The 12165-nt window shown below is 44.9% G+C and overlaps 3 long non-coding RNA genes across 3 annotated transcripts; all 3 read left to right on the top strand.

Moving 5' to 3' along the window:
* Positions 1 to 318: 318 nt before the first annotated feature.
* On the top strand, positions 319 to 2331 carry LOC309358846. The gene is made up of 2 exons (XR_014163664.1): positions 319 to 1170; positions 1781 to 2331. It is a non-coding gene; the product is annotated as an uncharacterized lncRNA (long non-coding RNA).
* A 3168-nt stretch (positions 2332 to 5499) lies between these two features.
* On the top strand, positions 5500 to 8705 carry LOC309358699. Its single transcript, XR_014163507.1, has 2 exons — positions 5500 to 5640; positions 8120 to 8705. It is a non-coding gene; the product is annotated as an uncharacterized lncRNA (long non-coding RNA).
* An 812-nt stretch (positions 8706 to 9517) lies between these two features.
* Positions 9518 to 10433, top strand: LOC309359319. The gene is made up of 2 exons (XR_014163811.1): positions 9518 to 9746; positions 10177 to 10433. It is a non-coding gene; the product is annotated as an uncharacterized lncRNA (long non-coding RNA).
* Positions 10434 to 12165: the final 1732 nt, after the last annotated feature.

Genomic DNA, 12165 nt, shown 5'->3' with positions numbered 1-12165 from the left:
AAATCGTTAGTAGGGATTGGAATCACTTGTAGTTTAAGGGTGAATTCTGGATGCAATGGAGATGTAAATGATTTGGACTATCATAAAAGATGCAGAAGGAAATGATAAATAACAGGGAGGGTGGGAATCCAGGAGATTCCTTGGAATCTTGTTTTTATGATTGATGTTTGATATATCTCTATGAAATTTTGATTTGAAAAACAAAATAAATAAATACAATTTTAAAAAAGAGAGAATAAAACCAACCTGGCTGCTGGGTCAACGACCAATCTAGTCCAGCACCCTGTCCTTACAGTGGCCAATCAAATGACCCACAATGGGAAGCCCACAAGCAGCAATTCTTCCTACTGATGATTCCCAGTGACTGGTATTACGCTCAGGCATACAGCATATAACAGTGAGAGAACATAGTTCTCATGGCTGGGAGCCACTGTTCGTCTGATCTGCACTAGCTTGTCGAATCCCCTTTTAAAGCCATACAAATTGGTGGCCATCACTGTAGAGATGAAAGACACCACTTCTGGAAATCCTGCAGACTCCTGTCAGGCCAGTGTGCATGGGCAGCTGGATAGCTCAGTAGGTAGAGCAGGAGACTCCCAATATAAGGCTCATGGGTTCCAGCCCCATATTAAGCAAATAATTTCTGTATTACAGGGTATTGCACTAGATGACCCTCCTAGTGCCTTCCAGTCCTACAATTCTATGATAGCGAAGGTGAGTAATCAAATGTGTACATAATGTCATTTTGGTTCATTGTAGCCATAACTGAATTTCCATGGAATGTGCATGAGCTCTGCCCACACAATGTGATCTCATAAGAGAGAGGAACACCCCTGGTTTCCCCACCTTGGAACTCATATGGGATGTGTCCAGCAATCATTGCCCAGGTGACACAAGGACAACATGACTGAGACCCAAATGGATGGAGACATAATCCCTTGTTGGAAATTCTGTGTGCAATGCCATGAGTCAAAGCCAAGGTTGCACAGCTCCAACTAATTGAGAAAGATATTGGTACAAAATGTAAAGGAAAAGAAAACAAATAAGAATGGCTCAGCCATGGCTCAATCGACAGGAGGGGTTGGCTAAGGAATAGTATAAAAAGGTGTCCTGGATGGGAGGCAGACATTCACAACAGCTGCACTTCCAGAGATCTCTTTGGTGAACAAGGTAAGTCAGTCTGTCTCTGTCTGTCTCTGTCTCTGTCCCTCCCTCCCTCGTCCTCCTTTCAGGCAGTGGTGGCTGGTGCCCAATGGGACTGGCATGGTAGAGGCCTTAGAAGCAATCTGGTTCCCTTCAATGCTTCTGGACTCCAGCTCTCATCATTCTCCTAACAACTCTCAGCACTCTTAACAAACTACAGCTCCGATAACTATTTGGGGGAAGCCATGACTGTTTAAAGTTGTTCTTTGGGGCCTTAAATGTATGGTCTGAATGTGAGCTTGGGAGCAATCTGTTGCCCAACAATGTTCCCATTAGCCCCAAGCATGGCCAATGTTCAAGGATGCTGGGAGTTGCCATCCAACAACATCTAGAAGACACCACATTGGTTACTCCTGGATTAGTGTGAGAGAGATGTTGGATAATTTCCATGCTGACTGGTGGGGCAGGAGGCAAGGAGCCCAACAGCAGGGTTGTTGTGAGAATAAAATGGGGCAGGGGAGGGTCATTAATATCCATGCCTTGTGCGGCTCCCAGGAGGAAAGTTGGGATGCAAATGCAGTCAGAAATTACCCAATTATACAAGAGTAAGCCTAGATCTGCCTTCTGTTTCCTACAGGTTCGCTTTGACAGCCAAGAAAGATGTGTTCCCGTCAGGACAAAGACCAATGCTACAAGCAGGAGAAAGAGGAAGGGTCCTGCTGTGGTGGCCGGAGGTCTTCCACCAGTGAGGACCGAGGTTCCTGCTGTCTGGGACGGAGAAACAGCGGAGGGTGTCATGGCAATCGGGGTTCATCCGGCTGTCACGGGAAGCAACAAGAGCAGCAGCAGCAGCAGCAGCAGGTCTTCCAAGTGCCATCCCAGAAGCTGAAGTAACACCAGGGAGAATTCCTAGAAGGGCCTAATTCTGCAAGAATTAGGTGGAATCATTTGAACACCAGTTGCTGAGCACTTGAGACACTCTCAATATGTTCTGTCAGCTTTATCCCTGCAATAAATTCCACCACCCCAATGCTCCAAATTCTCAGCTGCCTCTTCTCTTCTTCAATGGGAAACATCTCCTGTGAAATTTGAAGCATGAGAAGAGCAAGGGGAGTCATCCAGCTATTTCTATTTGCTGTTCCTTTGCACACATGGGTGAATAAATAATAAACAATTAGTAATAATGAACTCCTGAGCTTTGAATTTCTTTTAAACTTTTTTATTTTAAGAATCTCTGCATTTCATCCAAATAATCTTCCATTTCAATCCCGTGAATGACCAATCTCAATGTCATGTTCATGTAGGCTCATAGGAAGTTGCATTCTACTGAAACAGAGCCTTGGTCATCTAGCTCAGTATTGCATACATTGATTATTGCGTATATTATTGTGTACAGTGGATCTCCATGGATTCAGGTAAGGGAGGCAGTGATGCTTCTGAATTCCGGTTACTGGGAATCCCAGGAAGGAAGAGTGCTCTTTCATAGCCTCCAACATTTCTCTGATGAAAATAGGGAGGTCCTATTCCATTATTGTTATTATTATTATCCTCCTCCTCTTCCTCCTCCTCATCATCATCAATACTCCACCCATCTGACTTAGTTGTGAGTCACTCTGGACAACATCCATCATAAAGAAACACAATAAACTTCAGTATATGTTGTTTCCTTCAGATGTCTTATAAAGGTTGTATAGTGACTTATCTCTTTGGCTCAGGGGTTGGATAATTCCATACCCTCAAACATTTCTCCAATGAAAATAAGGATGTCCTAAGGAACAGCGGGACATTCCGGGATCAAATCAGAAACCAGGAGAGCTTCAGTAATTCCAGAACTGTCTCTGGAAAATAGGGACACTTGGAGGGTGTTTTTTGCACTGTAAAAATAGTTTACTGAATGAGATGCCTCATTGCCCTGAGCTATCATGATTCTTCTTTTGTTCTTATGGGAATGCCCGGTATTGAACCTGGGAAATTGTTTGCCTGCAAGAAGTGCTCAAAGGAGATATAGAAGACACTATCTAACCTTCTTAAGGACTCCACTCTGTATTTGTGTAGGGTTTCTTCTCCTGATGATAACCCGCAAGGCAGCAGGAATGGCTTTTTCCTCAGGGTTCACTTCCGAAGCCTTTCTCAGGAATGAGTATAACCACAAGGCAGGAGAGATTTGGATCACAGTTTTCCTTCTCCTAGATGAACTACCTTCTGAATATGATGAGCCCCATCTGCCCCCAGACAGTAATATAAAAATATCTGAGCAACTAATGGTAAATGTTTACAAGCAAGCAACAGAAAGGGTCATAGCTTAGTGGCAGAGCATGCAGCAAGTTCTGGCATTTCCAGACAGGGCTGTGAAAAACTCCCTGCCTAAAACCCCAAAGATTCAATGCCCTTTCAGTGTGTTTAACACAGGGATAGATGAACCAGTGGTCTGACTCTGAAGAAAACAGCCTCCTGGGTAAACCAGCCTTTTATTCAAGAAGAGGGGCTAAAATCTCACTTGATTTTTAGGCTAAGGACCATAGCACTGTGGCAGAGCAGTAATATAAAGGCATAGCTGTCAACCGTCCCTTATTTGGCGGGAAACTCCCTTATCCCAGCGCCGTTTCCTGCTGCTGTCCCGGATTGATGATGTCCCTTAAATTTCCCAGGTTTCATGCTCACCCAGCTCAGGAGGGAAGCAGCGGCTTACGGTCCTCCACCGTGAGAGAGAGAATGCACATGAGCTGGCGCTTCTCCGTCTCTCCCTTTCCCCCCTCAGGGGCGCGTCGTGAGGAGACGGGTGGTGGCAGGCGGGCAGGCAGCCCCTCTCTTGCGAGACTTCCGCCGTGCTGCCAGGGGAAGCCAGAGGCGGCAACGGCAGAGGCTGAGGAGGCGGCCTGAGGGAGGAGGAAGAGGAGGGGATGCGGAGGGATGCAGAAGGGCGGCACTTCAGCGGCCACAGCGCCGCCGCAACTGCCTCATGCCGGGCTCGCGGGCGAGAGTCTCTCTCCCTCCCTCCCTCTCTCTCGGGCGGGGAAGGGCCAATGGAACTCCCCGTGCCACGATGGCAGCGCCAACGTGCATAAGCTAAGCAAAATCCCTTATTTTGGCTGCTGATCCCTTATTTTTAAGGCTGCTGGTCCCTTATTTTCAAATCTGTAAGTTGACAGCTATGTATAAATGTAGCTTAGTGGCAGAGCAGCCTCCCTAACTAGAGCTTAGGAAGGCACCCTGCCTGAAACACTGCAGACTAACTTTTTAAAATTTATTAACATATAAAAGGCATACATATACATTTACACAATACACATACATAACACACTACCTTATTTTCATAACAAAAAAAACCTACATTACTCTATATAATACCTACCTATACTGCACATATCTACATACCTACCCCACACAGACACCCACCAAGTGACTTCCAGCCGTTCTTGTTACACTACTTTGTTTTTCCAACTAGCTTAAACGCATTTCATTTTTTCTTTAATCTCTTCTTCTATCTTGACTTTAGTCTCCTTTCACTCTAATCATTTTTTGGATTCACTCAATATCTGTCAGAAATTCTACTTTTTCCACATAAATTATGATGTATTCCTTAAAGATAAAAGGTAAAGGGACCCCTGACCGTTGGTCCAGTCGTGGCCGACTCTGGGGTTGCGGTGCTCATCTCACTTTATTAGCTGAGGGAGCTGGCATACAGCTTCCGGGTCATGTGGCCAGCATGACTAAGCTGCTTCTGGAGAACCAGAGCAGCGCATGGAAATGCTATTTACCTTCCCGCCGGAGCAGTACGTATTTATTTACTTGCACTTTGACGTGCTTTCGAACTGCTAGGTTGGCAGGAACAGGGACCGAGCAACAGTCACCCCATCGCAGTGATTCGAACCGCCGATCTTCTGATCAGCAGGTCCTAGGCTCTGTGGTTTAACCCACAGCACCACCTGTGTCCCTTTCCTTAAAGATAGCCGACTCCTTATTCACTTTTTGTACCATATCTCCTCTTATCCTCCCTGTTAGTTCGGCAACACTGCAGATTGACTTGGTGTAAGACAATTCCTTATGTTCTATATTGGGACCAAGGCCCAGTAGCAGAGCATTTTCCTTTCATACAGAAGGTCCTAGGTTCAAATAACAACACTTCCAGGTAATTCTAGGAGAGACTCCCTCCCTGAGACCCTCAAGAGCAGTAGCCAGTCCATGTGGATGGGGCTAGATGGTGAAGTCAGGTGTCGCATCCTGACAGAAGGCACCCACAGACACAGGTGCATAACATACTCGAGTGTAACGGAAGATAGGAATCTCATGTAGGAATGAGTCAAAACTCATTAATGCAAGATGGTGGGGAGTTAATGAAATGTGAGGCCATGGGTGCGTCAAAAATTCTAAAAGAATGTCTCTGGTGCCTGAAATGGAATGTCTGGAGATGGTATAAAAAGCTCTTTTGTTCCAAGGGATCCTCATTCGCTCGACAACACTTGACTTGACAACAACATCTTCTCAGTGATTGACCGGGTAAGTGTGAGGACCTCACTTTTCTCTGGACTGTCAATGGATCTGTCATTCTTCAAGGAAGCCTTCTGCTAAATCTAATTGAGTAGGACCAATAGCTTTCCAGATTTGCAACTGGAGAGGTCAATAGCTGCTAGTCACGATGGCTATGTTCTACCTTCACTGGCAGAGGCTGTTTGGCTCTGAATACCAGTTACTGGGAAGCTGTTGTGCGCAGGAGAAGCTTATGGGTTTCCCACTGAGGCATCTGGTTGGCCACTATGAGAACAAGATGCTAGACAAGATGGGTCTTTGTCAGAATCTCGTAGGCTCTTTTGTCTTATCTTGTTTTCATGAAAATATTTTACCAAACCAAATTCAAGATGCTTGTGATAACTTAGAAACTCATTAACAACTTCGGACTTAGATACTTGGGCTCCCAACTTTCATCATCCACGGCCAGCTGGACCAAAGGTAAAGGAAGATGGGCATTGTATTCCATCCTGCTGTAAACGATAGTGGTGGGATGAGCCTGATGAATCTCGTCCTCTAGCAAGGAAGGAGAAGAGGCCCTGCAAACTCATCTCTCCCCTTTCTAGAACCTGATGGAATTCCTAGTAATGTGCTGAAACTTTGAATGGCCTTTATTTTGATTAGATTGTTGGCTTCATATAGCTCAGTACTGCCTATTCTAACCTGCAACAGCTCTCCAGAGTTTCAGACTGGATCTTCTCCCAACCCTTCCCAGAAGATCCAGGGATTGAACCTGAGACCTTCTGCATGCAAAGCCAATGCTCTACTTCTGAGCCACAGTCCTCCTCCATAGAAAGGAACAAACAAAGTTGCCTTGTATGGAGCCAGACCATTGGCTACTGATTGCTCAATGTTGTCTACCTTAACTGGTAGCGGCTCTGCAGACCCAGCCCTGTCTAATTGAACCTGTGGCCTTCTTCTGCATGCAAAGCAATTGCTACTCACAGAGCTATGGAGCCATTCCCCCTCTTAGTCAAATTGTTGGTCCATCTCACCTAGCTGTTCCTCCTCTGACCAGCTATGGTTGTCCATGAGTATTTGGCGGTAGCAAATCTATGATGGAGATGTTTTTAAAAAAACAACCAACTGAGCAGGGATTTGATATACAAAGCATGTGTTTTAGCGCAGAGTAATGGGATTTCTCGATTGACATAGCGTTTTGTGAGAGCTTGACTACTGTCTATAAATGGCTGTAAAATCAGGATTTAGCTGGCAATTTAGAGGGTTTTTATGGCATTTCTTTTTGTGCCTGGTTAGATTGGCTGGACAGGAGTGGGGATAAGGAACAAATCTTGATTTCTGAAAACACAATTGAAAACTGTCAGGTGTCCTAAAAGCAATGTTGACTTGGGAACAAAGCATCTCAATTCAATTCAGAGCCATCTATATTGTAGGGAAAGATCTCTCCCTCTAAACCTGAAGGTGCAAGGATAAATATCGTATGAGCATAGATTGCAAATGTTGCTGACGTTGCATGTCCACCACTGGGGGGAAATCAATTTCCTTGGGAAATATTCTTAGTATATTTAAAGAACATGTCTCAACCAATCAGGGATTATATATGAAACATAGATATAAAGGTATAAAATAGGGAAGGGGGGACCTGTATCCCTCCAGATGTTGTTGGTCCCTGATTCCCACCACTCCTAGCCAGCATGACTGATAGGCAAAGAATGATGGGGGCTGGAGTCCAAAAACATCTGGAGGGCCTGAGGTTTCCCACTGATGATCAACAGGGTTGCCAAACCTCCAGGTCTAACCTAAAGTCTCCAGGTTTAATTTGACTCCCTTCAAATGCCTGGTGGAGGCTTGATTCTCCAGGTGTGGAAGAATGCCAATAAGAATAAGATTAAGAATAGTGGAAGTAGAATTAATAATCCATTCAGAAGATTTGCAAGCTTCATCTCAACAGGAGCTGGCTGCAAATGACAGCCCAGATACTTGGGGAGGGTCTGCCCTGCTTGCTTTTCTCTCTCAATTGACCTCAGTCTCCAGGACCCATACCATAACATCACAAGGAACCACCCCAGGGTCTCAGGTTTGGGCTCTAAAATATCAGGGTCTGGGATGTTCCCCACATGGCAACCCTGCTGGTCTAGGAAAAGATGTCTATCAAAGGTAGGAAACCACTGGACCCCCAGATGTTATTGGACTCTTATGTCAAGCATCACCAACCAGCATGACAAATAGAAGAAGGAAAATGAGAGTTCTAGTCCAGGCATAGGCCAACTCTGGCCCTCCAGATGTTTGGGACTACAATTCCTATCATCCCTAGCTAACAGAACCAGTGGTCAGGGATGATGGGAATTATAGCCCCAAACATCTGGAGGGCCAGAGTTTGCCTATGCCTGTTCTAGTCAACAACATCTGGAGGATCACATATCTACTTTACAGAATACCCCAAAAGCTGCTCCCTTGGAGAAACCGGATCAAAAATGACGTTGGTCTTTCTCTCTTTCTCTCCCTGCAGAAGTTATCAAAGCCATAGCAAAGATGAGCCAACAACAACAACAACAAGGAGGAGGTGGCTGTTGTGGCGGCAGAAGTGGTGGTGGAGGAGGAGGAGGCTGTCATGGTGGTGGTGGCCATGGAGGAGGAGGAGGCGGTTGTGGTGGCCGTGGAGGTGGTGGTGGATCATCTCAACAAAGCCAGAGGAGTGGAGGATGCTGCCGTAGTGGTGGCAGTGGTGGTGGTGGAGGTGGTGGAGGATGTGGTGGCCATGGAGGTGGATCTTCTCAAAGCAGAAGTAGCAGCGGAGGAGGATGCTGCGGTGGCAGGAGCAGCGGTCAAAGTAGCGGTGGAAGCAGCGGCGGATGTTGCGGTGGTGGCGGTGGTGGTGGAAGTTCTCAGCAGAAGATGAAGTAGATGCCTCCAAAAAGAGCTGAAATCCCAGCCCACAATGACCACCACCTCTTCAGGATATCTTCTTGCAAAGCAAATGGTTGCTGTCTTTTCCAGATGATGAGCCAGACCTTCCTCTGGCATGGGAAACACCAGTCTTTCATTTTCCTGCTATGACTACTTCTTTCAAGGCATTAAAAACTTCTTTCCTGCAAGCCTGTCAGTGTCATGGTGTTCTTTTCCTATCTTCACTTCTCCATACACACATAAGGTTCCTACTCTTCATCCACATTGTCCTCTCTGCTCCCAAGCTCGGCAAGTAGTCCTTACACAAAACGTATGGGAGATGCTGAGGAATGAACCTGAGACCTTCTTCATAAAGAAGGTTCCCTACCACTGATTTAGAAGTCCTCCCAAAATAGGAAGCTGCCTAGATAACCTTGCCCAGTATAGTCTACTGTGACTAGCTGCATCTCTAGGGCCTCAAAATGAGGAAGATATTTCCCATCCTTTCCCACGTGATCTCTTTTCAATGGGAGATGCTGTTGGCTAAACTTGGGGTCCTTTTTCCATTATTGAGCTAGAATGATGGACCTATGGTCTCAGTATAAAGGAGCTTCCTATATTCTTCGTCCATGGTTGAATATGCTCGTGGCTTTTAAGAAAACATGATTTAAATTTGATCTCTTCACTACTATTTTACATCCGTTCTTATTTCAGGCAAAAATAGAGGTGTTCTTTTGAATCTCCTCCCAGATTCCACCTTTTCCAAAAACACCCAAATGAGTCATCTTGTCTAATTCCTTGCCAAACAAACAGAACCTGATTATCACCTGACACAAGAAGTTAGCCAGAAAGTCTGATTAGGAAAATATATAGAAGAATGTCTAATGCTCTCCTTAGGGTTGTAGATCATAGAAGCCAATTCCTAGGGGCCGTAGTGCCTTCTCTCTTCCTTAAAATATTTGAGGGAGCTGGGCCCCAAGAACTTAATGGGCTTTGCCATTCAAATGGTGTGGGGGTGGCTTAACTGGGCCCCCACAATGCTTTATTCAAATTGGCACCCCAGTTGCAGATGATTGGTCCATCTAGCTCAAGGTCAGTTACACTGATTGGCAGCTGCAGCTTTCTAGTGATTGGACCTAGCCCCTCCTTCATGCAAAACAGCAGTTTTACCAGTGAGTTACAGTCCTTCCTTTGGGTTGGATCTGTGGTGTCCCTGTGGACTCAACTGGTTGTCATCAGATGGGCTTCAGGTGTGTTGTGAAAACAAAAAAAATTCCTTCCAGTAGCACCTTAAAGACCAACTAAGTTAGTTCTTGGTATGAGCTTTCGTGTGCATGCACACTTCTTCAGATACACTGAAACAGAAGTTTCCAGACCCTTCTATATAGTGAGAAGGTGGGGAGGGGTATTACTCAGAAGGGTGGTAGGAATGGGTGATGGGCAGATAGCTGTGATGAGCTTGTTGAAGACTCTTAACGACTGCAATAGGTCTTACAGGAAAAAGCAAGGGGTGAGAAGGTGAAAAATGGCTTTGTCATGTATAATGAGATAAGAGTCCAATGTCTTTGTTCAGGCCAGGTTTCTCCATGGTTTTAAGTTTGGTGATAAGTTGCAATTCAGCAGCTTCTCTTTCCAGTCTGTTTCTGAAATTCCTTTGTAGTAAAACAGCTACTTTGACAGGTGTGTTGTGGTTCTGGACTGTCAGGAGTTAACACTCCCTGAGCGTGGTTCTTATCAACTGGGTGCACTGCCCACATCATCTGTGCTTTTTTCCTTTGATCTGTGCTCTGTGGGGGCTGAGCTCTCTCTGGAGAGCAGTCTGTCTGAGAACATTAGCAAGGTCGTTAAGAGGCAGAAAGCTGCGAACATGCAGCTAGATTCTGTAGGTTTTTCTTTTCTGTTTTGAATGTTTCTAAATAAAGAGTTTTAGATTAGAAGCATTGGTGTCAACCTGAGTTACTGAGGACACCACGTAGACACAGACAAGCCATTTTATGCTGCTTGTGAACTCTGCTATTATCTGGTGTGTTAGGAATTTTATGGTCTTAAATATATGGTGATGTTCATAAGTGTACCAACCAAGCACATACATAGATCAGCACAGGAAGGCCAACCTGGAACCATTTTGATTCCTAAACTGACCAAATCTTTTCTCTGCAGGGTCAAAATGGAAAAGCCTCCCCATTGTCTTTTCCTTTACAAATCCTGTCTTAAGGGTATGTCTGTGTTTGAATAGGATGTGAGCCTGTGACATGGCCCAGGAACTAAGTATTTATCCTTACAAAAGACTGGCCAGGCTACCCAGGCAATCCAATCAAGTAACCTGCCAGACAGGAGATAAACAAGACAGGAGAAAAACAACATTCAAATTTCTGTTTTAAGACCGCCTTTTCTGTGATGCAGGTGTGATGTATCTGAGGGGTGGTCTTAGGTTACACCCCTTCTGTGATGTATGTATGATGTTTCTGGGAGTTGTCTTGATCTACAGGGTGGCAATTTCAAAAGTCTTTATAAGGCCTTGCACACCATTTTCCGAGATCTCTCCTCTCTCCTGCAGGTGAGGGGAGCACCCTGTTGCAACAGATCAATAAAGGCCAAGCCTACAGGCTGCTGTTTTGCTCCAAGTAATCCCGGTTGGTGTCTTTGTTTTTTGTCCAAGGGAGCCCTCGGATTTTTTCTGGCAACTGAGGAGAGTGGCAGTGCATGGAGTGGAAACATGTGAGTGCCATTGGAAGTTGGTCGGAGTGGCAATAAATCAAATTTATTGCAGGGCCGTTGCAGCAGACTCAGTGGGTCAAAAGATACATGACCCAACAAACTTTAACAAGGAGACATTGTATAAGAGTGAGGTATTTTACGTGTTTGTGTCTGTTTGTTCATTGAATGTGTTTAAAAGCGAGCTTTGAGGATAAGTCCTCCAAACCGGCTTTCAATAAAAACAAACAAACCAATGTCCCAGGTTCAATACCTGGCATTCCCCAAAACAAAAGAAGAATCGTGATAGATCAGGCCAATGATGCATCTCATTCAATATCCTATTTTCACAGTGAAAAACCCCAAGAGTAAACCCTCCATGTGCCCCTATTTTCCGGAGACAATTCTGGATTTATAGAAGCTGTCCCGGTTTTTTATTTGATCCCACAATGTCCTGCTTTTCCTTAGGACATCCCTCTTTTCACTGGAGAAATGTTGGAGGGTATGGAGTTATCCAACCCCTGAGCCAAAGAGATAAGTCACTATACAAGTTGTAAAAGACATCTGAAGGAAACTACATATACTGAAGTTTATTGTTGTTTTTTATGTTGGAAGCTGTCCAGAGTGACTCACAAGTGAGTCAGATAGGTGGAATATTGATGATGAAGATGATGATGCTGATGGTAGTAATAATAATAATAATAATAATAATAATAATAATAATGGCATAGGACCTCCCTATTTTCATCAGAGAAATGTTGGAGGCTATGCAAGAGCACTCTTCCTTCCTGGGATTCCCTACAACTGCCATTCAGAATCATCACTGCCTCCCTTACCTGAAACTCTGGAGAGCCACTGTACACAATAATGTACACAATAATCAATGTATGCAATACTGAGCTAGATGACAAAGGCTCTGTTTCAGTAGAATGCAACTTCCTATGAACCTGCATCAACATGACATTCACATTGGTC

Source organism: Podarcis melisellensis, assembly GCF_964234715.1.
Source record: "Podarcis melisellensis genome assembly, chromosome: 16".
Taxonomy (NCBI): Eukaryota; Metazoa; Chordata; class Lepidosauria; order Squamata; family Lacertidae; genus Podarcis; species Podarcis melisellensis.
The sequence above is the reverse complement of the archived record's forward strand: the minus strand, read 5'-3'. Positions and strand labels throughout refer to the sequence as shown.